The 27,279-nt window shown below is 41.0% G+C and overlaps 1 long non-coding RNA gene across 1 annotated transcript; it reads right to left on the reverse strand.

The window, feature by feature from the left end:
- Positions 1 to 547: 547 nt before the first annotated feature.
- LOC143773759 (uncharacterized) lies at positions 548 to 26,828 on the reverse strand. The gene is made up of 3 exons (XR_013215354.1): positions 26,741 to 26,828; positions 15,679 to 15,814; positions 548 to 697 (listed from the first exon to the last, which is right to left on the reverse strand). It is a non-coding gene; the product is annotated as an uncharacterized LOC143773759 (long non-coding RNA).
- Positions 26,829 to 27,279: the final 451 nt, after the last annotated feature.

Raw genomic sequence — 27,279 nt, forward strand, 5'->3', positions numbered from 1 at the left:
AAATCCCACTGTGTGGACGGCTTTCGTAATGAAAAGGTCTTTATTGTCCCCATTCTGAAATCTCCTATTGCGCCGCTCAGTTTCCTAGTGATAATCTCTGGAAAGTGACTAGAATAAAGAAATGTAAGAAAGAGGTGGAAAAAAAACAGAAAGAGAAATTATTTCTGTGCGGCTGGAGATTAATTTCAGCATGTACAACCCAAAGGCAGTTATCTCTTTAACAGGAAAAACAGTTTGGCTCCATTGTCTGCCTGCCAGAGCCGCCTTTAGAGAAAGGGAGACTGGCCAGTCTTGTGATCCAACTCAAAGGTTAGTTAAAAGACAAAAAGAGCTGGAAATCTTCATGAATAATACTGTCCCCTTTAGCTCTGAGCAGTGCGGGCGCCCATTTCAATAGTGCAGCACTTTGTTTTTCTGCTCGCCTGAGTTGGGATTTCACAGAATAATAAAAAAAAGCCAAAGAAAAGATTTAACAATTAGAGGTCGCCTGTCAGAAAACATTAACGCATTCCTCACCCAGGCTGTCAAACAGTCTGAAAATAAAAAATTACCGTAGAAAATTGCACATACGCCCTCTTTTCTGCCCTGGGAGGGAAAAGGACAAAAAGATCACCTTTTCTTCTGTGCAGTGACATCCCACCATTAGAATAGTCCAACATCTTGTTGCGTGTGTTTCTCTAGGTATTACCATCAGACTCTGTTGGGTTGAAAATAAATCTTTATACTTCAAATGTTTCTTCAAGGGGTTTTTTGTCATCACATTTTTATCCTATGGGCTTGGGGATGTTTAAAATAGCATTTGCTATATTCTCAAATTGGTGCTCAAGCAAAGGCTTTTTGCTGCTGCGAATCTTTGTTGGCAGGTTGCAGTGGTGACATCACTACTATAGTGCAATGAAAGTTGTAGGCAATCATCCAATCACTGGGTCCTGTGCTCTTGTGCCTTTTACATTACCATCTCCACTGAGCCCAGTGATTGGCTGCAGTGTAGTCGTGATGTCATCACTGTAGCCTCTCAGCAAAGACGAGTGGCAGTAGCTGAGAGGTAGTGCCGGAGCATTCATAGGTGAGTATAGCAAATGTTCAAGAAAAGTAAAGTTGATCGGCACATCCAAAAAACTGATAAAATCTTCCAACTTTATTCCGTAAGTATCAAACAATTGAAATCCATACACTGGAGATAGAAAAACACTCCGATGCGTTTCTAATCTAAGCATGGTCTAAGAAGTTTCTGTATAGGTATAATGCATTGCAATGGTGGTGCATTACAATGAATTATACCTGCAATCAAAGTAAAAAAAAAGTGAAAGTCCCACAGAGGCAGATAAAAAAAATTTGAAAAATATAAAAAAAAACAAAATAATAAAAAAAAAGTATACAGTGTATATATATTTTCCTTGTTATTTCCCTCGTTATTTTTCCCTCATTATTATTGCTTCTGCTAAGTGATCACTCCATCTTCCCACTCCGATTATGAATTGGCATATGGTTGTTTTTTTTTTGCAGCATTTTAGGTGTTCCTATTAATACATCTTATACTACGTACGCTTGATATACAGGTATTAATTCCCACTATACCTTTATTTTGGTTTTATAATATTTTGTTCCCTAAATCTTGTTTCTTCAGCCTGACTGACTTTTTCCATTGGTATCCTTGGATTCTATGATGTCATATGTAACCTTTTAAATGCAGGTATTTTTCCCCCTTTTTTTCCCCTTTTTTCTGTTCTTTTTTTTCTTTTTTGTAATATACAGGTACTTCCTAGTTTTCCACTATTCACTCTGATGTACATTATGTGCTCATAGTGTGATGACTTTATATCCCTAGGGATTTCTCCTTTAAGGTTTACTGTCTTTTTCTAAGTATCCACGTGGTTCTTACTTATTGTGCCTCTGATTATTATCATTTTGTCTCGTATGGTTATAGACTGACTTTGGGTACTTTGACTTCTTTATTAACTCCACGTAACTCTTACGGATTTTTGTGACTTATTGAGTCCTGAAGGTTACCTTTTTATATATATACTAGATGGTGGCCCGATTCCAATGCATCGGGCATTCTAAAATATGTATGTCCACGTAGTATATTGCCACGTAGTATATTGCCCAGCCACGTAGTATATTGACCAGCCACGTAGTATATTGCCCAGTTACATAGCATATTGCCCAGTTACATTGTATATTGCCCAGTGACGTAGTATACAGCACAGAGCCACATAGTATATTGCCCAGTGATGTAGTATATTGCCCAGTGACGTAGTATATTGCCCAGTGACGTAGTATATTGCCCAGTGACATAGTATACAGCACAGAGCCACTTAGTATATTGCCCAGCCACGTAGTATGTTGCCCAGTGACGTAGTATACAGCACAAAGCCACGTAGTATATTGCACAGCCCATGTAGTATATTGCCCAGCCACGTATGACACAGGTTAAAAAAATTAAAAATAAACATATACTCACCTTCCGCAGGCGCATTGTAGCTCTGTCGCCTGTGTGGGGTGCAGGCGGCAGCTTTCGGTCCCAGGGTGTAATGACGTCGCGGTCACATGACCGTGACGTCATGGCAGGTCCTTCTGCCAGACCATCCTTGCCATCGGAACGCGCCGCTTGCATCGCGAGGAGCGGGAAAGGCGGCGTAGGTGAGTATATAATCTTTTTTTTTTTTAATTATTATTTTTAACATTAGATGTTTTTACTATTGACGCTGCATAGGATGCGTCAATAGTAAAAAACTTGGTCACACAAGGTTAATAGCAGCGGTAACGGAGTGCATTATCCGTGGCATAACGCGGTCCGTTACCTCCGGCATTAACCCTGTGTGAGCGGTGACTGGAGGGGTGTATGTGGGCGCCCGGCAGTGAGTGCGGGGAGTAAGGAGCCGCCATTTTTTTCCGGACTGTACGCGTCGCTGATTGGTCGTGGCAGTGGTCGTGGCAGTGGTCGTGGGCGTTTTGCCACGACCAATCAGCGACTTGGATTCCATGACAGACAGAGGCCGCGACCAATGAATAACCGTGACAGACAGAAGGACAGACAGAAAGACGGAAGTGACCGTTAGACAATTATATAGTAGATACACAGTATATATATATTATATATACTGTATATATATATATATACTACCCTAATAAATACACATTTCATGTAAAATTAAAATAAACCAAAAATGTACACAATATTTGTATCACCACGTCTGGAATGACCTGATCTATAAAAGTGTCACGCTAGTTAACCCCTTCAGTGAATGCATAAAAAAAGTGGCAAACTATGCTTTTTCATCATACTGCTAGAAAAAAGTGGAATAAAATGATATCAAAAAGACAAATGTACATAAAAGTGAAATATAGAAAAATTAAAGCTCTCAAAATATGGCAATGCAAACACTAGTTTTTGCAAAAAAAGAATCTTTTAGTGTGTGACAGTAGACAAACATAGAAAAATTAGAAAAATGTGGTATCACTGTAATCACACAGACCCAAAGAATAAAGTCGACTAATCACTTATACTGCATGAGAAACGGTGTAACAAATAAATAAAACCAATTCTTCACATGCTGTTGATTTAATTATGCTGCCTCCCAAGGATCGCAGTAAGGCTTGGTGCATATTTATCCTGCACTCTGCGCTTAGCGCTTGCACCAGGGTTTCCATGTAAATATCTGAAAAATGTGATTCAGATGGATCCCCCGGCAGAAGATTCCCTATAATGAGGCAGATGGATCTGACAGTGCCAATTTTTTTGGGCGTGCATAAAGCGTAGTCAACCACAGTTTTGTGCACTTCTGAAAACAAGGACAAGGCTGAACAGAGACCAGACAGAGTCCAGAGTAATTCTGCTGTCTCATTACAGTGAATGGATCTGTCAGGGGTTTCATCTGAATCACGACATTGGGAGATTTAGATGGAAATCCTGATGTACTGTAAGTGCTCAGCGTAGAGAGCCAGATAAATGTGATCCCAAACATTATGTAAAATGTTATCAATAAAAGATTAATCTCAATCCACAAAAAAAGAAAGTCCCCATTCAGATCTGTTACCTATCAATGGAAATATAGTGGGCTTCCACGTTACTGGTGGTTGAAAGGCTCTGGAAAGCACTAAGGCACCTTACCCCCAAAAAGAAATCCTGCAAATTCTGAGCTCCCAAATCCAAATGCCCACTCCCTTCTGAGCCCCACAATATGTCTAAACCACATTTATGGTCCACATGTTTGGCAAGGGTATCATTTCCAAAATGGGGGCATTTGAGGAGGTATTCTGCTCTTCTTGCACTTATGGGCTTTGTATATGGAGTCCACAAACTATTCTAGGCAAATATGCACACCAGGAGGCAAATACCTGTCTGTCTCTCTCATGTCCCACCATGTGGCTAAGCACTACTGTACAGCCACGTATGTAATGTGACACATTTTTGTGACAGTTTTACCTATTTCCCAGTGTGAAAATTTAAAATCTGGGGCTAAACCAAAATCTTTGTGGTCAAAAATGTATTATTTTTTCTTTACTACCCAATGGTACAAAATTCTGTAACTCACCTGTGCTGTTAATATGATCACTGCACGCCTAGATGAATTAATTGATAGGTGTAGTTTGTAAAATGGAGTCACTTATGAGGGAATTCTGTTGTTCTAGCACCTCAAAGGCTCTCCCAGTGGGTCATGGCACCCACAAACCATAACAGTAAAATCTGCACTATAATATGGCTCTCCTTGGGTATTGTAGGGTATTGGCACAATCAGGAGAAATTGCACAACAAACTGAGAAGTTAATTTTTTCCTTTTAGCCCTTCCAAAATTTAAAAATGTAGGGCTAAAACAACATTTTAGTCTAAAAAATTTAATTATTCTTTCTTAACCGCCAAATGGTATAAATGTCTGTGAGGCACATGTAGTGTCAACATGCTCACTGCACCCCTGGATAAATTAATTGAGAGGTATAGTTTGTAAAATGACGTAACTTATGTGGGGTTTCTGCTGTTCTGCTCAGGGGCCCTACCAATGTGACATGGCTCCCTCAAACCATTTCAGCAAAATCTGATCTCCAATATGGCGCTTCTTCCCTTCTAAACTTTGCACTGTGCATTAAAATTAGTTTTCAACCTCATATGGGATATTGGCGCACTCAGGAGACCTTGTACAAAAAAATGTACTGTGCATTTTCTCCTGCTTCCCTTGTGAAAATAAAAAAATTGGGGTTAAAAGCACATTTATGTGGAGAAAGTGTGATTGATCATTTCTACTGCTCTATGCTATAAAATTCAGTGAAGCACCTGGGGATTAATGTGCTCTTCACATATTTAGATATGCTTCGTGAGGGGTCTAATTCTTAAAATGTGGTCAGTTGTGGGGAGTTTCCATGGTTTAGGCACATCAGGGGCTCTCCAAATGTGACATGGTATCTACTCTCGATACCAGCCTTTTCTGTGTTCAAAAATTAAAACTGTGCTCCTTTCCTTCCGAGCCCTGTCATGCATGCATATATTTTCACAGCTCTACATTTTTAACTTCTGTGAAGGACCTGTGGATTCAAGGTGCTCACCACACATCTAGGTAAATTCCTTGAGGGGTCTAGTGTCCAAATTGGGGTCATCTGTGGAGGGGTTCCACTCTTTAGGCACATTAGGGGCTTTAAAAATGCATTATGGCATCCGCTCTAGATTCCATCCATTTTTGTGTTTAAAAAATCAAACAGTACTCCTTTCCTTCTGAGCCCTGCCAAGCATTCAAACAGTAGTTTTCCCCCTCATATGGAGCAGAGGCTTACTCAGGACAAATTGCACAATAAATTTTAGGGTCCATTTCCTCACATTACCATTGTGAAAATAAAAAATTTGAGGCTAAAAGAACATTTTTCTTGGAAAAATGTGATTTTTTATTTTCACGGCTCTATGTTATAACTTCTGTGAAGCATCCGGAGGTTCAAGGTACTCAAAACAGATCTAGATTCATTCCTTGGGGGGTCTAGTTTCCAAAATTGTCAGTTGTGGGGGGTTTCCACTGTTTAATCACATCAAGGTGGGGAGATACAAAGTACAGGTGTGTATTTACAATGATGTATTTACAAAGATGGTCCAGCCATCTTCAGGGGGTGGGGGGTAGATGGAGATAGTGAATGGGCTACACACACACACACAAACATAAAATGACTGATTAGGGAACATGATAGGCCGCTCTGAACAAATGAGTTTTGAGCGAGCGCCTAAAACTATGCAAGTTGTGGATGGTCCTAATATCTTGGGGTAGAGCATTCTAGAGGATTGGCGCAGCACGGGAGAAGTCTTGGAGTCGGGAGTGGGAGGTATGGATTAGTGCAGAGGTTAGTCGAAAGTCGTTTGCAGAGCGCAGCGGTCGGCTAGGCCGATAGACAGAAATGAGGGAGGAGATGTAAGGGGGTGCCGCACTGTGGAGAGCTTTGTGGGTGAGAACAAGTACTTTGAATTGTATCCTGTAATGAATGGGCAGCCAGTGTAATGACTGGCGAAGAGCGGACACGTCCGAGTAACGATTAGCCAGATGGACGACCCTGGCTGCTGCATTAAGGATAGACTGGAGAGGGGAAAGTCGCGTGAGGGGGAGGCCAATTAATAGAGAGTTGCAGTAGTCCAGACGGGAGTGGATTAGGGCGACAGTGAGAGTTTTTGTTGTCTCCATGGTGAGAAAAGGGTGGATTCTAGAGATGTTCTTTAGGTGTAAGTGGCACTAGCGGGCAAGAGATTGTATGCGGGAGGTGAAGGAGAGATCGGAGTCAAACATAACACCCAGACAGCGTGCCTGCTGCCTAGGCGTTATTATGGTGCCACCCACGGAGAGGGAAATGTCAGATTTAGGGAGGCTAGTAGAAGGCGGGAGCAGAAGAAGTTCAGTTTTGGAGAGGTTGAGTTTCAGATAGAGAGCGGACATGATGTTAGAGACTGCAGACAGACAGTCAGTGGCGTTCTGTAGTATAGCGGGGGTAAGGTCAGGGGCTGACGTGTATAGTTGTGTGTCATCAGCATAAAGATGGTACTGAAAGCCAAATCTGCTGATGGTCTGTCCAATTGGGGCCGTGTAGAGGGAGAAGAGAAGGGGGCCAAGGACTGAGCCCTGAGGTACCCCGACAGTGAGAGGAAGAGGAGATGAAGTGGAGCCGGAGAACAGAACACTGAAGGAGCGTTCAGAAAGATAGGAAGAGAACCAGGAGAGAGCAGTGTCCTTAATGCCTAGTGACTGGAGCCTAGAGAGTAGGAGAGGGTGGTGTTATGACCCCAATGGCAGAGGGTCTCAAAAGTACATACCAAGTCTGCAAACACAAAAAAAACAGCTCTTAGGGCAGTGGTAACTGGGCTGACCATATATCTAATCCTAGCACCACAAATAGCAGCAGCCGGGGAACGTGCCTACGTTGGTTCTAGACGTCTCGCGCCAGCCGGAGAACTAACTAACCCTAGAAGGGAAAAGATAGACCTTTCTTGCCTCCAGAGAAAAGACCCCAAAAGTTGGATACAAGCCCCCAACAAATAATAACGGTGAGGTAAGGAGAAAAGACAAACGTAAGAATGAACTAGATATTTAGCAAAGAGAGGCCCACTGACTAATAGCAGAATATAGTAAGATGACTTATACGGTCAGCAAAAACCCTATCAAAATTTCCACGCTGGATATTCAAGAACCCCCGAACCGTCTAACGGCCCGGGGGGAGAACACCAGCCCCCTAGAGCTTCCAGCAAAATCAGGAATCACATTTAGTACAAGCTGGACAAAAAATAAGAGCTGTGCAAATAACCAAAAAACAAGGAAGCAGGACTTAGCTTAATTTTGCAAGATCCAGGACCAGCAGACAGGAGCAAACAGAAAGGAACTGATTACAACGATGCCAGGCACAGGACTGAGAATCCAGGAAGTTTATATAGCAACACCCCTGGACTAACGACCCAGGTGGGTGCCAAACTGAGGAAAGACAATCCCAGAGTCATATCACTAGTGACCACAAGAGGGAGCCAAAAAAGTCTAATTCACAACAGGGTGGTCAACAGTGTCGAAAGCTGCAGAAAGATCGAGGAGAATGAGCAGAGAGTGGTCACCGTTACATTTTGCTGTCAGAAGGTCATTGGTCACCTTGATGAGTGCAGTTTCTGTTGAATGTAGGGGGCGGAACCCGGACTGTGAAGGGTCTAGGAGGGAATGAGTGGAGAGGTAACGGGTAAGGCGGGAGTAGACTAGGCGCTCCAGGAGTTTTGAGATGAAGGGGAGATTGGAGACCGGTCTGTAGTTGTTTGCGCATGATGGGTCAAGGGTGGGTTTTTTTAGTAATGGAGTAATGATAGAGTGTTTGAAGGAGGAGGGGAAAATGCCAGAGGAGAGGGAGAGATTAAAGATTGTAGTTAGGTGAGTTGTGACGACTGGAGAGAGAGACTGGAGGAGGTGTGAGGGAATGGGGTCGTGGTGCATGTAGTCGGACGAGTAGAGGAGAGGAGCTTGGAGACTTCTTCTTCTGTGATGGGATCGAATGTGGAGAGTGAGCCAGGGGAGATGCAGGGAGGAATGGGAGTCATTGCACTTGGTGTCTGGGAGCGGATTTCCTGACGGATATTGTCTATTTTCTCTATAAAGTGGGAGGCCAGGTCATCAGCACAAATGTCTGTGATAGGGTCTTGTGCTTTTGGCCTGAGGAGGGAGTGAAAGGTGTCAAAAAGTTTCTTGGGGTTGTTGGATAGTGATGAGATCAGAGTGGTGAAGTAGGTCTGTTTGGCAAGGTGAAGGGCAGAGTTATAGGTCCTTAACATAAATTTGAAGTGTATGAAGTCTTCTGGGGTGTGAGTTTTCCTCCCTAAGCGTTCAGCACACCTGGACCATCGCTGGAGAAATTGGGTTTGCGATGTGAGCCAGGGCTGTTTCACTCTGTGTTTGGAGGTTCTGAGGGTGAGGGGAGCTACTTGGTCTAGGGTGCTTCTAAGAGTGTCATTGTAGTGATGTACAGCCAGATCAGGACAGGAAAAAGAGGAGATTGGGGACAGTGATGAGTGTAAGGAGTCTGAAAGTGTATGAGGGTTAATGGCATGTAGATTTCTGAATGTGTGGTAGGTAGGAGGGTGCTGGGGTGGGTGAGGAGTTGTGAATGTGAAGGAGAAAATGTTGTGGTCAGAGAGGGGGAGTGGTGAGTTATCTAGGTAAGAGATTGAACAGAGCCGATCAAAGACCAGGTCCAGGGTGTTACCGTCTTTGTGTGTTTCAGAGGTTGAGAGCTGTGAGAGGCCTAGGGAAGTGGTTAGTGATAGAAGCTGGGATGCAGATGTGGAAGTGGGGCTGTTAATGGGATTGTTGAAGTCTCCCAGGATATGGGTTGGTAGTTCTGAGGACATGAAGTGCGGCAGCCAGGCTGAGAAGTGGTCCAGGAAGTGGGTGGGTGAGCCTGGGGGCCGGTATATAACCGCTACTCTGAGGGAGAGGGGACAGAAGAGCCTGATGGTGTGGACCTCAAAAGAAGGGAATGAAAGTGAAGGAACTGGGGGGTATAACCTGGAACGTGCATTGGGGGGACAAGAGTATGCCGACTCCACCACCAGGTCTGTTAGTGGGTCTTGGGGAATGGGAGAATTGTAAGCCACCATGGGAAATGGCAGCAGGGGAGACAGTGTCAGAGTCTTGGATCCAGGTTTCAGTGAGGGCCAACAGATTGAGAGAGTTGTTCAGAAAGTAGTTGTGCAGGAAAGGAAGCTTGTTACATACAGACCATGGATTCCAAAGGGCACAATTGAAAGAGAGAGATAAGGGAGTGCAAGTAATATTAATAAGGTTAGTATGGTTTTGATATGAGGTAGGGTAGCGGTTGAGGTTGGGGGATGGGGGACCGGGGTTCAGGGATATGTCCCCCGAAATCAGTAGGAGTAACAAGATAAAAAGCAAGTAGTTTTTTGAAATGTTTGAAGTTTTTTGTGCAGTGTGTTTGGGTAAGATGGGCTGAGGTTTTTCAGGAAGGTGAGAAGTGCATGGGAGCTGTACATGGGAGATGGAAGCAGTGAGGAGCTGATGTATATGAGTCGTGGTGGAGGGGGGATTGGGCAGTGAATGTGCATTGCAAGGGAGCATAGAAGGATAGGAATAAAGCACATGGATAAAAGGGAGAACAGAGTGTGGGTTACCTGACTCCTGCCCTGACTAACTGCCATGAAATAACTGCTGTATCATGACGCTTATCTTCTGTGACGCGTGCACCCCCACAAATAGACAGAAGTCATATCAAACAAATTTTACCACTATCGCAATGTACAATATGTCACGAAAAGACAGTTTCAGAATCAATAGGATTACCTCGTAAAAATGCACACTGGTCAGATTTTAAAAAATGAGGTCCTGTCATTAACCCACAAAATGGCTTGGTTCTTAAGTGCTTAAGCTGTACGGCAAGCTGAATGTAGCCTTTATGGGAACAAGAATAGTTACCATTACATGTTGTCACTGGAGAGCATGGAAAATTGTGATAATTCATAGAAACATTTTAAGCAATGAAAATAGCCTTTATTTTAGATTACAAGTCAAAGCCCTTTATTTTCAAATGTTAATTTCTCTGTTAGCAGTAATGCTTGTTTTAATTATGATCCACATGACAGGGAAATAAAGTGTGATTCACAATGCTCCATTTCAGGTTTAGATTCTAGTGGTCCACTGCTCAACACCGATAATCACAACCTATGAAGTGAATTTACTAACTTTGAAATAGTTGTCACAGAGTTCTAAAGTTCTAGAGTTCTAAAGTTCTACAAGTAGGAAAACTGTAAAGAGAATTATTACCGATGGTTAAAAGTTTATTTATTTTTCATCCACTGTTAAAAGGAACATTTTGAGGGTAATTGATGATTTGCTATTTTTTTTTTAATCTTGTGGTATTTGTTGATTTTTATTGCAACAAATTAATCTTAAAATTGTGAATGCTCACATTTGCAGTAAATTAGCAACTTTTTGAAAAACTTCAAATTATTAAACATATGATAACATCTGGCAGCACAATGGCTCATTGGTTAGCACTGCAGCTTTGCAGCGCCAAGGTTCTGTGTTCAAATCCAACCAAGGGCAAAATCTTCAAGGCATTTGTATGTTCTCCCATGTTTGCGTGGGTTTCCTCTGGGTTCTCCTGTTTCCTACCACTTTCCAAAGACATATTGATAGGGAGTCTAAATTGTGAGGCCCAATTGGGACAGTGCTGATAATGTCCGTAAAGCACTGTGGAATTAATGGCGCTACATAAGTGAGTAAGATAGAAAAATATTTAAAGAAAATACCCTAAACCATGCCCACAGTGGTAAACTAAGAAAAAAGGTGAACACATATAAAAAAAATTTAAAAAGGCACAAATGAAAAGATTAAATTGGTACAATCCAAAAAAGGTTCAAAACATGAAAACTAGACGAAAACAGGAGCAGATGCAATAACAAATCAGGCCCTTTGTGTATTTAAAAACAAAGTGAAAAGCAGGTATCAGAGTTTTAATTTAGGCGCGTACTCAGCATAAGAAGGATTGAACAGTACGTATCTGGTGGAGGTTTACAGTCCTGATTACATTTGTAACTCAATTTTTGTATACCTTGAATTAATCAGCTGTCTTTTTAATGTGATGGTTGTTGTTATAGGGCTATGAAGCGTGTTAAGGTTTCACTTCTTCTACAGTAACTATTTAATCTCTATGTGGACTGTGACTGTCTTGGTGTTTTTGCCCCTCCTGTTTGCTTGTCCCTTACAATAGGGTCATGTAGTTAGCTACTGGCCGTTTGTTTTTATGGTCATGGGTCAGTTTTAGAGCCAGTGTTTGTGTTAATGTTGTGCAACCCTTGCATTGTAAATGTCTCCCTACACATCTGGACGGTTGCCCAATGGAGCGCCACAGTGTTAGTCCTGTAAAACTAGTAAAATAGCATGTCCTAGTAAAAAAAAGCACATGCAAAACACCATTGAGTTCTACCATTTTAGAAAACTGTTCAAATATTGTAGCTGATTGAAAACTGATATGGCTACCATCATTGTTTCCCCAAGGGTTGTCTTCTGTTGTTCCTAAACTGCTAGAGGAAATTTTATTGAATAACTTAGCAGTTTTGCTATTCATTTTTGCCATTGTTGCTCTGCCTCTAAAAAAAATATAAATAATTAAGCAAAGTCTAAAGACTCAAAAGAGGAAAACTCAAACATCTACATCACATATATGTAAAATTATTGTTAGCCATATTTTTTATTTTTACACCATCAAATTTATATAGACTTTTTTTTAAGCTTCATTACCTTTACTATTAGATCTATGACAGGCTAGGGTCACACGACCGTTTTTCAGATTATCAGTGGGAATGCCATGAGTTGGACCTCCACTGATCTCATATTGCCAGCCTATCCCATGGGCAAGGTATCAATAGTCAAACTCAGGACACTCTTTTAAAGGAGACCTGTCAATTTGTTGAAAGTGTCCAGTTTTTGTTCTTGTGTTATACCTGCTGCTCCCTGAAGTATGATGATTTTTGTTTTTTCAAAATTTGTCATATGGTTCAAAAGATATGGGCCTTTTTAATATAGAGAATCTGTCAACATGTTTTCACTACCCCATCTGGGGGAAATATAATGTAGAGGTGGAGACCCTGATTTCAACAATGCATCACTTACTGGGCTGCTTGCTGTCATTTTGATAAAGTTATAGTTTTCAATGCTGCAGACTTAGGCGTTCTCTGAATGTGGAGCTCTGTCTAAACCCGCCCACACCACTGATTGACAGGTTTCTACCCCTGTGCCATGTACACAGAAGGCTGCCAATCAGTGGTGGGTGTGATTTATGTGTGAATATGGCGGACTAGCTGGCAGCAGGTTTACTAGTTCTCTAGTGATGAACTCCTGCTGATGCACTTTGGACTCTGTCTGGCATTTGTTACAGCAGTGTCCCTTCTTCTTGCACACAGCAACCACACATTTTTAAAAAGAAATCTGAAAATACAGACACCACTGGATCATAAGCCAGACAGAGTACAAAGTATCTCCATCTAACTGCAGCGAATGGTAGCATCGGGGGTTTCATCTGAATTGCGTTTTTGAGGGATTTAGACTGAAACTCTGAGGTAAGTGCTCAGCGTATAGCGTATAGTTTTTTTTACACAGTTCACCATGTAGTGTAAGTGATAAGACAGCTTTATTTTTTGTGTAATTAAGATAACAGCAATACAGCGGCGGATATACACACGTGGTCAAAATTGTTCGCACCCCTCGTTTAATGACAGAAAAACCCACAATGGTCACAGAAATAACTTGAATCTGTCAAAAGTAATAGTAAATAAAAATCTATGAAAATGAACAAATGAAAGTCAGACATTGCTTTTCAACCATGCCTCCACAGAATTAAAAAAAATAAAACTCATGAAATAGGCCTGGACAGAAATGATGATACCCTTAACTTACTATTTTGTTGCACAACCTTTTGAGGCAATCACTACAATCAAACAATTCCTATAACTGTCAATGAGACGTCTGCACCTCTCGACAGGTATTTTGGCCCACTCCTCAAGAGCAAACTGCTCCAGTTGTCTGGTGTTTGAAGGTTGCCTTTTCCAGACGGCATGTTTCAGCTCTTTCCAAAGATGCTCAATAGGATTTAGATCAGGGCTCATAGAAGGCCACTTCAGAATAGTCCAATGTTTTCCTCTCAGCCATTGTTGGGTGTTTTTAGCTGTGTGTTTTGGGTCATTATCCTGTTGCAAGACCCATGACTTGCGACTGAGACCAAGCTTTCTGACACTGAGCAGCACATTTCTCTCTAGAATCCTTTGATAGTCTTGAGATCTTATTGTACCCTGCAGAGATACTAGACACCCTGTGCCAGATGCAGCAAAGCAGCCCCAGAACATAACAGAGCCTCCTTCATGTTTCACAGTAGGGACAGTGTTATTTTCTTGATATGCTTCATTTTTCTGTTTGTAAACATAGAGCTGATGTGCATTGCCAAAAAAGTTCAATTTTTGTCTCATCTGTTCATAGGACATTTTCCCAGAAGCTTTTTGGCTTGTCAATGTTAGGAGTCAAGTTCCCACCACTGCACAGGGGGAATCTCAAACCATGTCTGCTGCAGTCTCCCATTCTGCATCAGCCGCAGTGGAGCTTGCTCAGCGGAGACATCGGTCCCAGCGTCTCACTGAATCTGATACTGTGCAAAGGGTTACTGCTTCCTCTCCAGGCTCTGCTATTGTACCCTGCACTGGTCTGCGGCGAGCAGGCTTTTCTGGGACTAAGTCCTGCTTTGCACACACTGAGCATGCCCAGGGTAAGATCAAGGGTCACATGCTCAGGTACTGCAGCAACTTCCATTGGTCCTCCAGGAAGGTCCTGAACCTGATCAAGTTCTGTGGCAGTCTTCCATTGGTCCTTCTTGGAAGGTCCTGAAGTTGCTGCAGCTATAAAAGGTTCTCATGACCACACGGCCATGCACTAGTATCAAATATGTGCGAGCTCAGCGCCAGTGTGGTCGTGTGTGTGGTCAGGGAACCGGCTGAAATAAGCCCATAGAATGCTGGCACCTCCGGCGAGGAGTTTTTTATGAGTGAATTCAGGGCTGGCTAATAGCCATTAGAATTCCGGCTCCACTGGAGAGGAGCTGCGTGTTTGGTTTGGACTGTATGACCACTGTCGGCTCAACTCAGTAGCTGTGTCCCCTGTGAGCTAAACAGGGCACAGCGTTCTCTTTACTACGGGCTCTGTGAAGTAACAGAGTTCGTTTATACTAGTTTACTTCACCGCCTTACTTAGCAGCAGCTTCTTTCCTACACGGTGGATCCCGGGTTGCGAACGCACCTATCTCACCTAATAAATATATTCGGTGCGTTCCGACAACCCTAACTGTCAACATGTAGTTTGGCAAATTCCAGTCTGGCTTTTTTATGATTTTTTTTCAACAATGGTGTCCTCCTTGGTCATTTCCTCCCATGAAGTCCACTTTGGCTCAGACATCGACGGATGGTGCGATCTGACATTGATGTTCCTTGAGCTTGAAGTTTACCTTTGATTTGTTTAGAAGTTTTTCTGGGCTCTTTTGTTGCCATTCGTATTATCCATCTCTTTGAATAGTCATCAATTTTCCTCCTGCGGTAACGTCCAGGGAGGTTGGCTACAGTCCCATGGATCTTAAATTTCTGAATAATATGTGCAACTGTAGTCACAGGAACATCAAGCTGCTTGGAGATGGTCTTATAACTTTTACCTTTAACATGTTTGTCTATAATTTTCTTTCTAATCTTCTGAGACAACTCTTTCCTTCGCTTCCTCTGGTCCATATTGAGTGTGATACACACCATGTCACCAAACAGCACAGTGAGTATCTGTAGCCCTATATACAGGCCCACTCATTGATTCCACAGTTGTAGACACCTGTGATGCTAGTTAGTGGACACACCATGATTTATCATGTCCCTTTTGTCACGTTATTTTCAGGGGTACCATCATGTCTGTCCAGGCCTATTTCATGAGTTTTATTTTTTTAAATATTCTGTGGAAGCATGGTTGAAAAGCAATGTCTGACTTTTATTTGTTCATTTTCATAGATCTTTTATTTATTATTACTTTTGTCAGATTCAAGTTATTTCTGTGAAATTTTTCTGTCATTAAACGAGGGGTACCAACAATTTTGATCACGGAGCCCTTGCAGGGTAGATAAAAATGAGGTCAATATGGCCAGTCAGATTACCTGATCAAAGGCAGTGAAAATGGGAGCGGAGCTGCAGGAACCCATCTTTCGCTTCCTGCCCAGCGTTTTCTCTGTAATACAGGTGCGAGACTTGATTACATCAGCATACTGCGCGTGCCTGTGTCATTCAGAATTCCTGTCAAGAAGAAGAAGGCAGATACCTTGTGGGAATGTACAGAGAGGTCAGTGGGTTAGAAGAACTTCAGTGACTTGTAAAACAAGTGGAGGGGGAGGTGGCCATTTAATATGGATTTGAAATTAAGTGGTGGTGGAGGAGGATGCTGAGTCCCTGATAGCGTTATATTGAATGGTGGGGTGGGAGAAGATGCTGTCAGGGTCGTGCAATGAATAGGGAGGTGGTGGAGGATGCTAAGTACCTGATAGCATCCACCCCCACCGCCAATTCATTGTTAGACCCTGATAGCGTCTTGTCACACCCCACAATTCATTACAAAGTGTTTTTATTGTGTTTTTTTGCATTCATTTTTGTTGCAGATTTTGCCCCACTTATTAGTTTGGGTGGAATCTGCTGCAAAAGCGCTGCAAAAATTGACATGCTGCAGATTTAAATCTGTTGTAAAACTGCAAGGCGAAAATAAGCAACTCCTGCATGAGACTTCAGGGATTGCGTATGTTTGTATTCAGGGGCAAAGTCTGGGATATTTTTTATTCAGGAGACAAATGTATATACATTATATGTGACCTTGTTATTTTCAGGGCTGCAGTAATCATCGTGGCAAGATAAGTCATGGCTGGAACATGAGCTTTGGACATGTAAAGGTATTGCTGAACTTGTCTTATATATATAGTTTGGAGTGTGAAATCTTGTTGACAAATTCCCTTTAAGGGGTTAAACAATGAAAACCTACCTTTCAAATATTTAATTTATGGTATTTTATTACATAGGTGTAGCGTTTTATGTTTGAGTATTGCTTTAATGTTTCCTCATTGATTTTCTCAACAGTTAACATTTTTAACCCTTTTTTAACGACCGCCAATGCACATTAAAACTGTGGCCGCTATGGGTACTTATTCCCTCATCGCCGTTTTCAAACTGTGACCAGTAATAATGCAGCATCGCTCCCCAGAGTTGTAACATCTCTGGAATCTCAAACGGGGTAGCTGAGACCCAGGAGAACATGATCAGGGCTGGATTTTCCGGTGCCCGATCACATCATCTCCGTTACTCAGAGCGCAAGTCCTGGTACTCGAGTTTGCAGCGGGTGCTCGAATATGCGCGGAGTATCGTGAAACCCTGCTTGTGTTTTTGGGGTGTCTAACAGCAGCGAAACATGCTGGGCAGGGACTTGAACCCTGGCGATATTCAGTGCATATCTCAGCACCTGATGCAAACTGGAGTAGCGAGCACTTGCACTCAATACTAGTGACAACATATTCAGTATGATGACCTAATGTTATCAAATTCTGTGTCGTACCTGTGGGCTCAAAATGCTCACTATACCTGGATAAAATCCTTGAAGGGTGTGGTTTCCAAAATGGGGTCATTTGTCGGGGGTTTCCACTGTTTAGGCACATCAGGGGCTCTCCAAACGCAACATGGCGTCCACTAATTACTCCAGCAAATTTTACATTCAAAAAGTCAAATGGCGCTCCTTCCCTTCCGAGCTCTGCAGTGCACTCAAACAGTAGATTTCCCCCATAATTAAGGTATCAGTGTGCTCATGAAAAATTGCACAACAAATATTGGGGTCCATTTTCTCCTGATACCCTTGTGAAAATAAAAAAATTTTGGTCTACCCTAATTTTTTTGTGAAATAAATGAAATTGTTAATTTTTTTCTTCCACATTGCTTCAGTTCCTGTGATGCACCTGAAGGGTTAATAAACTTCTTGATTGTGGTTTTGCACACGTTGAGGGATGCAATTCTTAGAATGGCGGCACTTTTGGGTACTTTCTGTCATATGGACCCTTCAAAGTCACTTTAATTGTGATGTGGTCCCTAAAAAATTGGTTTTATAAATTTTGTTGGAAAAATGAGAAATCGCTGGTCAACTTTTAACCCTTCTTACTTCCTAATAAAGAAAAATTATGTTTCAAAAATTGTGCTGATGTAAAGTAGACATGTATCAAATGTTAATTATTAAAGGGAACCTGTCACCTGAATTTGGCGGGACAGGTTTGCGGTCATATGGTCGGGGTTTTTGGGTGTTTACCCTTTCCTTACCCGCTGGCTGCATGCTGGCCGCAATATTTGATTGAAGTTCATGCTCTGTCCTCCGTAGTACACGCCTGCGCAAGGCAATCTTGCCTTGCGCACGCGCAGTATGCTTTGCCCATCTGTGGGCAAAGCCGAAAAGCATGAACTTCAACCAAATATTGCGGCCAGCATACAGCCAGCGGGTAAGGAAAGGGTAAATCAAAGACCCAAAACCCCCGCCCATATGACCGAAAACCGGTCCCCCCAAATTCAGGTGACAGGTTCCCTTTAACCATTTTGTGTGATATATCTCCCTTATTTAAGGGCATAAGAATTAAAATTTGAAAATTGAAAAAAATTCAAAATTTTTACCAAATTTCATTTTTTTCCACAAATAAACACAAGTCTTATCAAAGAAATGATACCACTATCATGAAGTACAATGAGTCATAGAAAAACTGTCTCAGAATTAGTGGTATCCGTTGAAGTGTTCCGGAGTTATTACCTCATAAAGTGACAGTGGTCAGAATTGTAGAACTTGGCCTGGTCATTAAGGTGAAAATTGGCTCGGTCCTTAATCCCTTTCCAACATCGGATGTACATTTACGCAGATGTCAGACTCCCTCCCTTTGATGTGGGCTGTGCCAGTGAGCACACATCGTTCACGGTACATGCCAGCTGTTTTGAACAGCTGCCAAGTGCCCGGAACAACTGCGGGTGAAATCGTGATCTACTGCAGCTATTAACCCATTAAATGCTGCTGTTAATCTCACGCTTCCAGCCATCGGACCGGAAATCCGCCCATCAGAGACCCCAGTCACGTGATCATGGGTCACCGGTTCCTTGGCATGACAACCATAGGTCTCCTGGAGACCTCTAAGGTTGTCACTGCCAGCTTGCTGTAAGCAAATGAAGTATTCTGCTACATACAGGTGATCTGATCATCGCCTGTATGTAGCAGAGCCGATCGGGTTGTGGCAGCTTCTAGTCTCCAATGGAGACTATTGAAGCATGCCAAAAGTAAAAAAAAAAAGTTTTTAAAAATAGAAAATATATAAAAGTTCAAAACACCCCCTTCGCCCCATTCAAAATAAAACAATAAAAAAATCAAACATACACATATTTGGTATCGCCGCATTCAGAATCGCCCAATCTATCAATAAAAAAAGGATTAACCTGATCGCTAAACGGTGTAGCAAGAAATAAAGTAAAAACTCCTTTATTACGTTTCTGGTTGCTGCGACAATACATTAGAATTAATTAGTTAAAAAGTTAAAAAAGTTAAAAAACGTCAGCTCGGCGCACAAAAAATAAGCCCTCACCCGACCCGAGATCACGAAAAATGGAGACGCTAAGGGTATCGGAAAATGGCTCACTTTTTTTTAATAAAGTTTGGAATTTTTTTTAACCACTTAGATAAAAAAGAACCTAGACATGTTTGGTGTCTATGAACTCGTAATGACCTGGAGAATCAAAATGGTAGGTCATTTTTTAGCATTTAGTGAACCTAGTAAAAAACCCAAGCAAAAAACAATTGTGGGATTTCACTTTTTTTGAAATTTCACTGCACTTGGAATTTTTTTCCTGTTTTCTAGTACATGACATGGTAAAACCAATGGTGTAGTTCAAAAAAAATAATCCCTCACATGGCCACTTTGACCAAAAAAATACAAAGTTATGGCTTTGGGAAGAAGGGGAGAAAAAAATGAAAATGCAAAACAAACAAAATACCTCTGGTCATTAAGGAGTTAAGGGGTTAAACATAGACACCTTTGTAAAATTGTTTCTTAAAGTATGGACAAAAAATACTGGCACATGAATATAAAAAAGGCAAGTGTGTACTTTAGCATTAGGTAGAGAATAAAAAAGCAATATTTGGCAATTTCAGCAAATTTTCATTTTTTTCTGATGCTATAAATATTTTATACCATCTGTCATATCCAATAAAGTAGAAGAGATGAGGTTCTATATTTTGAAAAGTTCAGCAAGTACGCAATGTGTCCATAGACAAAGTAAGTGATGACTTAAAAAAGAAACTTTAAATTAGATTATAGACCTTTCCCTGCATCACCAGGGGATGGATTAAAGAGCCATTTTAATTTCCACTTGGACATCTGTATTATTCCAGAGAAAGGAGTAAAGAGGCGCATATTGGTAAAGTGTGAAATGCAGTTTTGATTGAAAGAGGAAGCTATTTCAACAGGATTATACCGTGACAGTATAGATTAAACACTACCATATGGTCCAGATAGACTTCTATTTCATCCAGGTAACAATGCATGGTTAATTAAGTGGTGATGAAAATTCTAAATGAAAAATAAGGCCACCTGTATGGGTCATAAAGAAAGTCAAGAAAGACAAGATGGTTCAGGCCTTAGTGACACAGAGGCTGTAATCCTGTTTGATCCCTGGCGTCTATTTTCAGTGAGATATTTGTGTCTGGACTGTGCCTGCTGTATTAAAACACCTAGTGCAAGAACATTAACCATATAACGTGCCTAGAATTGTAGAGTTAGGCCCAAGCTACCCTGGAGATTTTTGTTGTAGCATGGTTTTGAAATAATTTTGTAAGGCTTATTTTTAAATTTTGAGGTATTGATTAACATTATTTTTATTATTTCATGAAATTTAGTTACGTTTATTGATCAAAAAACATACTCATAAAATAACAGTTACTAATATTAGATACTAAAGAGTTTACAAAAAATCAAATTTTTAGCTTTGGCTTTAGAGGAAACTTTTTATCAGTTTCCAAGAAGGTCCCTCATATCAGAGAGCTACATTTTCTACTGAAATGCTGTGAAAGCTAGTAAAAAGTGGTAGACAATTTTAAACATAACTTTTAACCCCTTTACCCCCAAGGGTGGTTTGCACGTTAATGACCGGGCCAATTTTTACAATTCTGACCACTGTCACTTTATGAGGTTATAACTCTGGAATGCTTTAACAGATGCTGATGATTCTGACACTGTTTTCTCGAGACATATTGTCATTCATGATAGTGGTAAAATTTATTTGATATTACCTGCGTTTATTTGTGAAAAAACGGAAATTTGCCGAAAATTTAGAAAATTTCGCAATTTTCCAACTTTGAATTTTTATGCCCTTAAATCACAGAGATATGTCACAAAACATACTTAATAAGTAACATTTCCCACATGTCTACTTTACATCAGCACAATTTTGGAACCACATTTTTTTTTTCTTAGGGAGTTATAAGGGTTAAAAGTTGACCAGCAATTTCTCATTTTTACAACACCATTTTTTTTTTTAGGGACCACATCACATTTGAAGTCACTTTAAGGGGTCTATATGATAGGAAATAGCCAAGTGTGACACCATTCTAAAAACTGCACATCTCAAGGTGCTCAAAACCACATTCAAGAAGTTTATTAACCCTTCAGGTATTTCACAGGAATTTTTGGAATGTTTTAAAAAAATGAACATTAAACTTTTTTTCACAAAAAATTTAATTCAGCTCCAATTAGTTTTATTTTACCAAGGGTAACAGGAGAAATTGGACCGCAAAAGTTGTTGCACAATTTGTCCTGAGTACGCTGATACCCCATATGTGGGGGTAAACAACTGTTTGGGCGCACGGCAGAGCTCGGAAGGGAAGGAGCGCCGTTTGAATTTTCAATGCAAAATTGACTGGAATTGAGATGGGACGCAATGTTGCGTTTGGAGAGCCACTGATGTGGCTAAACATTGAAGCCCACCACAAGTGACACCATTTTGGAAAATAGACTCCCTAAGGAACTTATCTAGATGTGTTGTGAGCACTTTGAACCACCAAGTGCTTCACAGAAGTTTATAATGCAGAGCCGTAAAAATAAAAAATCATATTTTTTCACAAAAATAATCTTTCCCCCCAATATTTTATTTTCCCAAGGGTAATAGAAGAAACTGGACCCCAAAAGTTGTTGTCCAATTTGTCCTGAGTACGCTGATACCCCATATGTGGGAGGTAAACCAGTGTTTGGGCGCACGTCAGAGCTCGGAAGGGAGGAGCGCCGTTTGACTTTTCATTGCAAAATTGACTGGAATTTAGATGGGACGCCATGTTGCGTTTGGAGAGCCCCTGATGTGCCTAAACAGTGGAAACCCCCAAAATTGACACCATTTTGGAAACTAGACCCCCTAAGGAACTCATCTAGATGTGTTGTGAGAACTTTGAACCTCCAAGTGTTTCACTACAGTGTATAACGCAGAGCCGTCAAAATAAAAATTCCTTTTTTTCCGCAAAAATTATTTTTTAGCCCCCAGTTTTGTATTTTCCCAAGGGTAACAGGAGAAATTGGACCCCAAAAGATGTTGTCCAATTTGTCCTGAGTATGCTGATACCCATATGCGGGGGGAACCACCGTTTCGGCTCATGGCAGAGCTCGGAAGGGAAGGAGCGCCATTTGGAATGCAGACTTAGATGGATTGGTCTGCAGGCGTCACATTGCGTTTGCAGGGCCCCTGATGTACCTAAACAGTAGAAACCCCCCACAAGTGACCCCATATTAGAAACTTAGACCCCCTAAGGAACTCATCTAGATGTGTTGAGAGAACTTCAAACCCTCAAGTGTTTCACTACAGTTTATAACGCAGAGCTGTGAAAATAAAAAATCATTTTTTTCCACACAAATTATTTTTTAGCCCCCAGTTTTGTATTTTCCCAAGGGTAACAGGAGAAATTGGACCCCAAAAGTTGTTGTCCAATTTGGTAGGACTCTGATGCCTATGCAAATACACCTAAAACTGTGCTCTTCCGGCACAAATTGCAAGTGCAATAGACAGACTCCGTCTAACGTATTATTATTTCAGAGACGGGATTACTGTTATTAGTCATTGGTTACCGCCATAATAGCATAGTAGTAGGTAACATGGGCGGTGAGGCAATATATCCTAGATCTGTGTGATCGTTATGATGTTATACGTGTCACTGTCTATTGCACTTTCACTTTGTGTCAGAAGGGCACTGTTTTAGGCATATTTTTTAGAAAAATACTAAAAGTTATGTTTTAATTATTTACCACTTTTTGCTAGCTTTCTGTGAATTAGAGTGGTACTTACAAATTACCCTGCTAAAATGCTGTGAAGTTTCAGAGAAAATGCAGTTAGAAAAAAGAGTCCGTAAGTGCGCTCCCTACCACCAGGTCTCTCTCTAAGGCTAGGGTCAGACAGTCAGAGACTCTCATCCTAGAGAATCCGGCCAATTATGCAAATGACTCTCTGATCCGAGTGTCGGCATAGTGTGATCCTATTCTCTTACATTAGAGAATTGGAGCACACTGTGAGGAGAAGACGAAAAATACAATTTCTCCATCTTCTCCTTTCTTTGAGTCTGCAGAAAACAGACTGCATTCAGATGTCACCGAATGCAGTCTGATGGTTTCTACACACCCATAGGTTTGAATTGGATGAGTGGCATCTGATATCAAAGTGAAATTGCAGCAGTCTGCTATATTTTTTCACTTGCAGATTCTGGGAGTGTATAAAAAGTGCATCAGCAATACCCCATTAAATAACATTAGTCCGAGTGCTATCCAATAATAAATCAGACAGTACTAGCCCGATGTAAAATATTTAGAATTGAGAGTCCTCAGTGGTTGATACTTTTTAATGGCTAACTGAAAAGATGGTAACAAATTGCAAGCTTTCGAGACTACTTAGTTCTCTTCATCAGGCATACCTAGTCCGATGTATACACTCGTGTGAGCGAGCCTCAAGTGAAAATAGGGAGACACATTTCACTCAAAGCAGGGTGGGGAGAAGCCAGAATAGTAGCCACCCAGCTTCTTTTTAAAGACTTTTTTAAAGTTTTCTCAATGATGCCACAACATTTCACAGTAAAATATAGATCTCTGTAATGAGGGACCCAGCTAGGGTTTCTGTGGTTAAGGCATCATTACACTTTTTCCATTTTTTTTACACAAACTGCCATAAAATTCCAAGTACAATATTGCCACTCATTTCCCAAATAATACTGACATACTGTATCTAAATAATACTACTGTACACTGCCCAAAAATGAATGCTATGGATAATTTTACTGATCTACTCAGATTGCTCATGGGGTGCACTAGGAAATGAGTCCTGAGCAGTAGTCTAGTATGCTAGCATCAAAAACCATCCCATGTTTCTGTAAAAAAGTGTAGATCTTTTTTTCTAATCTTATTTCTTATTATATTTTATATAGATTGCAGTGGCTGGATTTACATTTACCAAAACCAAATCACACTTCCCAGAGCAGGACAGTCCATAGATTGTTCACCCCTTTCCTTTCTCATTCTTTGTAGGAGAAAATGATGACTCTCAAACATTTTTTTTTTTAATATAAAAGATCAAGGAGTCCTGTTCATCCTGTCTATAAACTAGAAGAGGAAAAAAAGAAAATACTGACATAGGTCTATACTGGGTATAGCGTTACAATAACAACCGAGTCCTGGAGACTAAAGGGTCCAAAAGGTCTCTTTGGCCCATATGAGAATCTCAGAGATAGCTAGTGGAGTCAAGCTCTACGCTATGCTGTTTAGATGCAGCCAATTTTGGACTTCATCGTTGTATGCTCGCGACACAGCCTTTCTGTATGGATGGCACATTCTCCTTTACGCAGCAGTGGAGGTGTAATAAAACAGGTGTCCAAGCTCTATTGGGCTCTGCACCCTACTCATGATTGGAGCTATTGTAAGCGAATTGTATAGAATTGTCAGGCAATGTCACTAATATATTATTGTATATCAAAATGAGAACTTATAACATAGGCCAAGATCAAAACTGAGAACTATAATGATTACTGAATTGCTTGCAGACTGCCCTAGAGATTTAAAAGCTATTCCCATATGAGAAACGTGCAGGGTGGGCCATGTATATGGATACACCTAAATAAAATGGGAATGGTTGGTGATATCAACTTCCTGTTTGTGGCACCTTAGTATATGGGAGGGGGAAAACTTTTCAAGATGGGTGGTGACCATGGTGGCCATTTTGAAGTGGACCATTCCCATTTTATTTAGGTGTATCCATATACATGGCCCACCCTGTATTGTAAATTCATATGCTATATCATAAAAGTGTGAAATATGTCTTACTTCTGAGGCCACCTACGATCAGGAGAACGTTGGTTCCTCAAGGTTGCCTACAGATCTACAATTGCTGCCGTTCCCAATTAGTGCAGCTTACTCTAAATTTGACCAAAGCAGAATATATAGAAGATGAAATGATTCTAGCTCTAGCAACTCTTGTTTACTGCATTTATTTGACTTTGTCCATCCTGGTGGGGCCGTAATTTCTAAGCAAACAGGAAACCCATCAGGTAATCATGCTCCATATAGTATCAATCTTTTTCTAGGTTACACTCTTGAACCTCCCACTGCCATAAAAATGCCTGCACTATACAGATAAGAAGGAACACACATCACCTAATTGTTTCTTTCGGAGACAAATAAACCATTGCTAGGATTTTCTAGTTTGAGAGGCTGCTTGCCAGTCTTTAGGGTTTAGGCTAAATGTTCAGTATTATTTACTGAGAATACACTAAAACCATCACCGTTGACAGATCGCTACCATGGAGAAAAATTTTGGGTAGTGAAACCTGAGACAGTAGAGACTGAGAATTCATATCTTCATTAATTCATTAGTCAAAATCCTGAATTTGACCTTAACAATGGGAAATGGGATAAAATGTGTACAGCAGTACATGATAGTTTATTTACTTAGTGCTTCTATCTAAAGAAGCAGCTTTTGTCTAAGAAGAAAATATAATAGTGAGCATGATCACTCTCAAAATACCATTCATTGCAGGGTGAACTAATTATTTTGGCATTGGTGCATTGGGCCCATAGCCCATGCCAGTTTAACCCTGTTGATCAATTAGATTCTTAATCAATGTACAGGGCTTAAAAATGCAAGTGATGTGCTCCTCAAATGCATTTTATTAATCCAAATCAAGAGTTTCATGATTAGAGTAATTATAATAGATGAATGTGGATAAAATCTGCACTGCTGTGACAAATAATGGATCCAGATATAATTGTAAGGTGTTCGGGTGGTTTTTGCAACGCGTTTCGAAGCTCATGGCTTCTTCTTCAGGATGTTTCCACACCATATCTTTGTGTGGAAACTTCCTGAAGAAGAAGCCATGAGCTTCGAAACACGTTGAATAAACCACCCGAACACCTTACAACTATATCTGGATCCATAATTTTTGTCATAGCAGCGTGGATTTTATCCACATTCATCTATTATAATGTCTCTAAGAGGTCGCAGTGCCGACCTGTGGATCTGCAGCAGCTGACAAACTACACGCCTTTACTTTGTACCACCAGGTGAGCAGTTCTATCATAATTGATTAGAAGCAATGCTGAGGATAAGACCCTATTTGCGCTTTTTTTGTCTCCTATTTTTCTATAAGGAGTAAGGAAGGGGCCAGTGACACTTAGTGGTGATGTTTTGTGTTTTTAATGGCTATGGGCTTGCTCAAGGTGAAAATAATAAACTCAGATGACCTCTCCTGCCCCAGTGATCCTTCTCTCTTTGATAAACTGCAGCACTAACGTTACACTTACAGACCACTGCAGCCGATCACTGGGCTCAGAAATGATGTAGAGGAAGTCAGCTTGAGAGCTTTGAGCGCAGTGATTGGCTGTAACTTTCATGAGTGATCTAATCATAATGCCAAAACTGCAGCTTGTCAACAAAGATGAGAGCAGCAGTGGAGAGGCATTTCTAGAGCAGGGGAGGGTGAGCTAGAGATGACTTTAATATTAACCGCTACAGCAAGCCCATAAAAACCTATACTTAGAAAACCCCTTTAATACGTGACTCTTTAAACACACTCAGTTGGCCCTCAAAGGGTATTCTGAGCTTCAAGATCCTGTGCTAATATGCAGTAGGTGAAATAATATTAACAAATACCTCCAATTTAGAAATGTTGAATAGTTCTTCTGATTTGCTATGTTGCTTGCCCAACGTAGTAGGCCATTGCAGTAGCTTAGGTATCCATGGTTATGAGCACTCACATAGTGACAGTTAGTTAGTTAGCTGTTAGTGATTGTAACCATGGATACCTAAGCTACTCCAATGTCCTGCACATGGGGTAGGATACATAGATTATCAGGAGATAATTGGAGGTATTTGCCAATATTATTATTATTACACCTACTGCATAGTGGGCTAGGATTTTGGAGATGGCAGTACCCCTTATGTTTAAACTAGCACTTCAGCGTTTTTTTTATTTTGTAGTCGCTTAGCCGTAGTTATTTTGGCCTTTATATACTTACTGATCACTTTTCCTTTCTTTCTCAATGCTGTTCCAGTTCCAGTTCCCCTTGCAGCATGTGACTGCCCATTTCCCTAGCTTCTTTTGCGATAACCAGAACATGGTGTCACATGTCTCAGAAGAGAACCAGAACAAAACTGAAAATTGAAGAAAGTTTGTATTGGTAAATATATGT

Source organism: Ranitomeya variabilis, chromosome 5 (genome assembly GCF_051348905.1).
Source record: "Ranitomeya variabilis isolate aRanVar5 chromosome 5, aRanVar5.hap1, whole genome shotgun sequence".
Taxonomy (NCBI): domain Eukaryota; kingdom Metazoa; phylum Chordata; class Amphibia; order Anura; family Dendrobatidae; genus Ranitomeya; species Ranitomeya variabilis.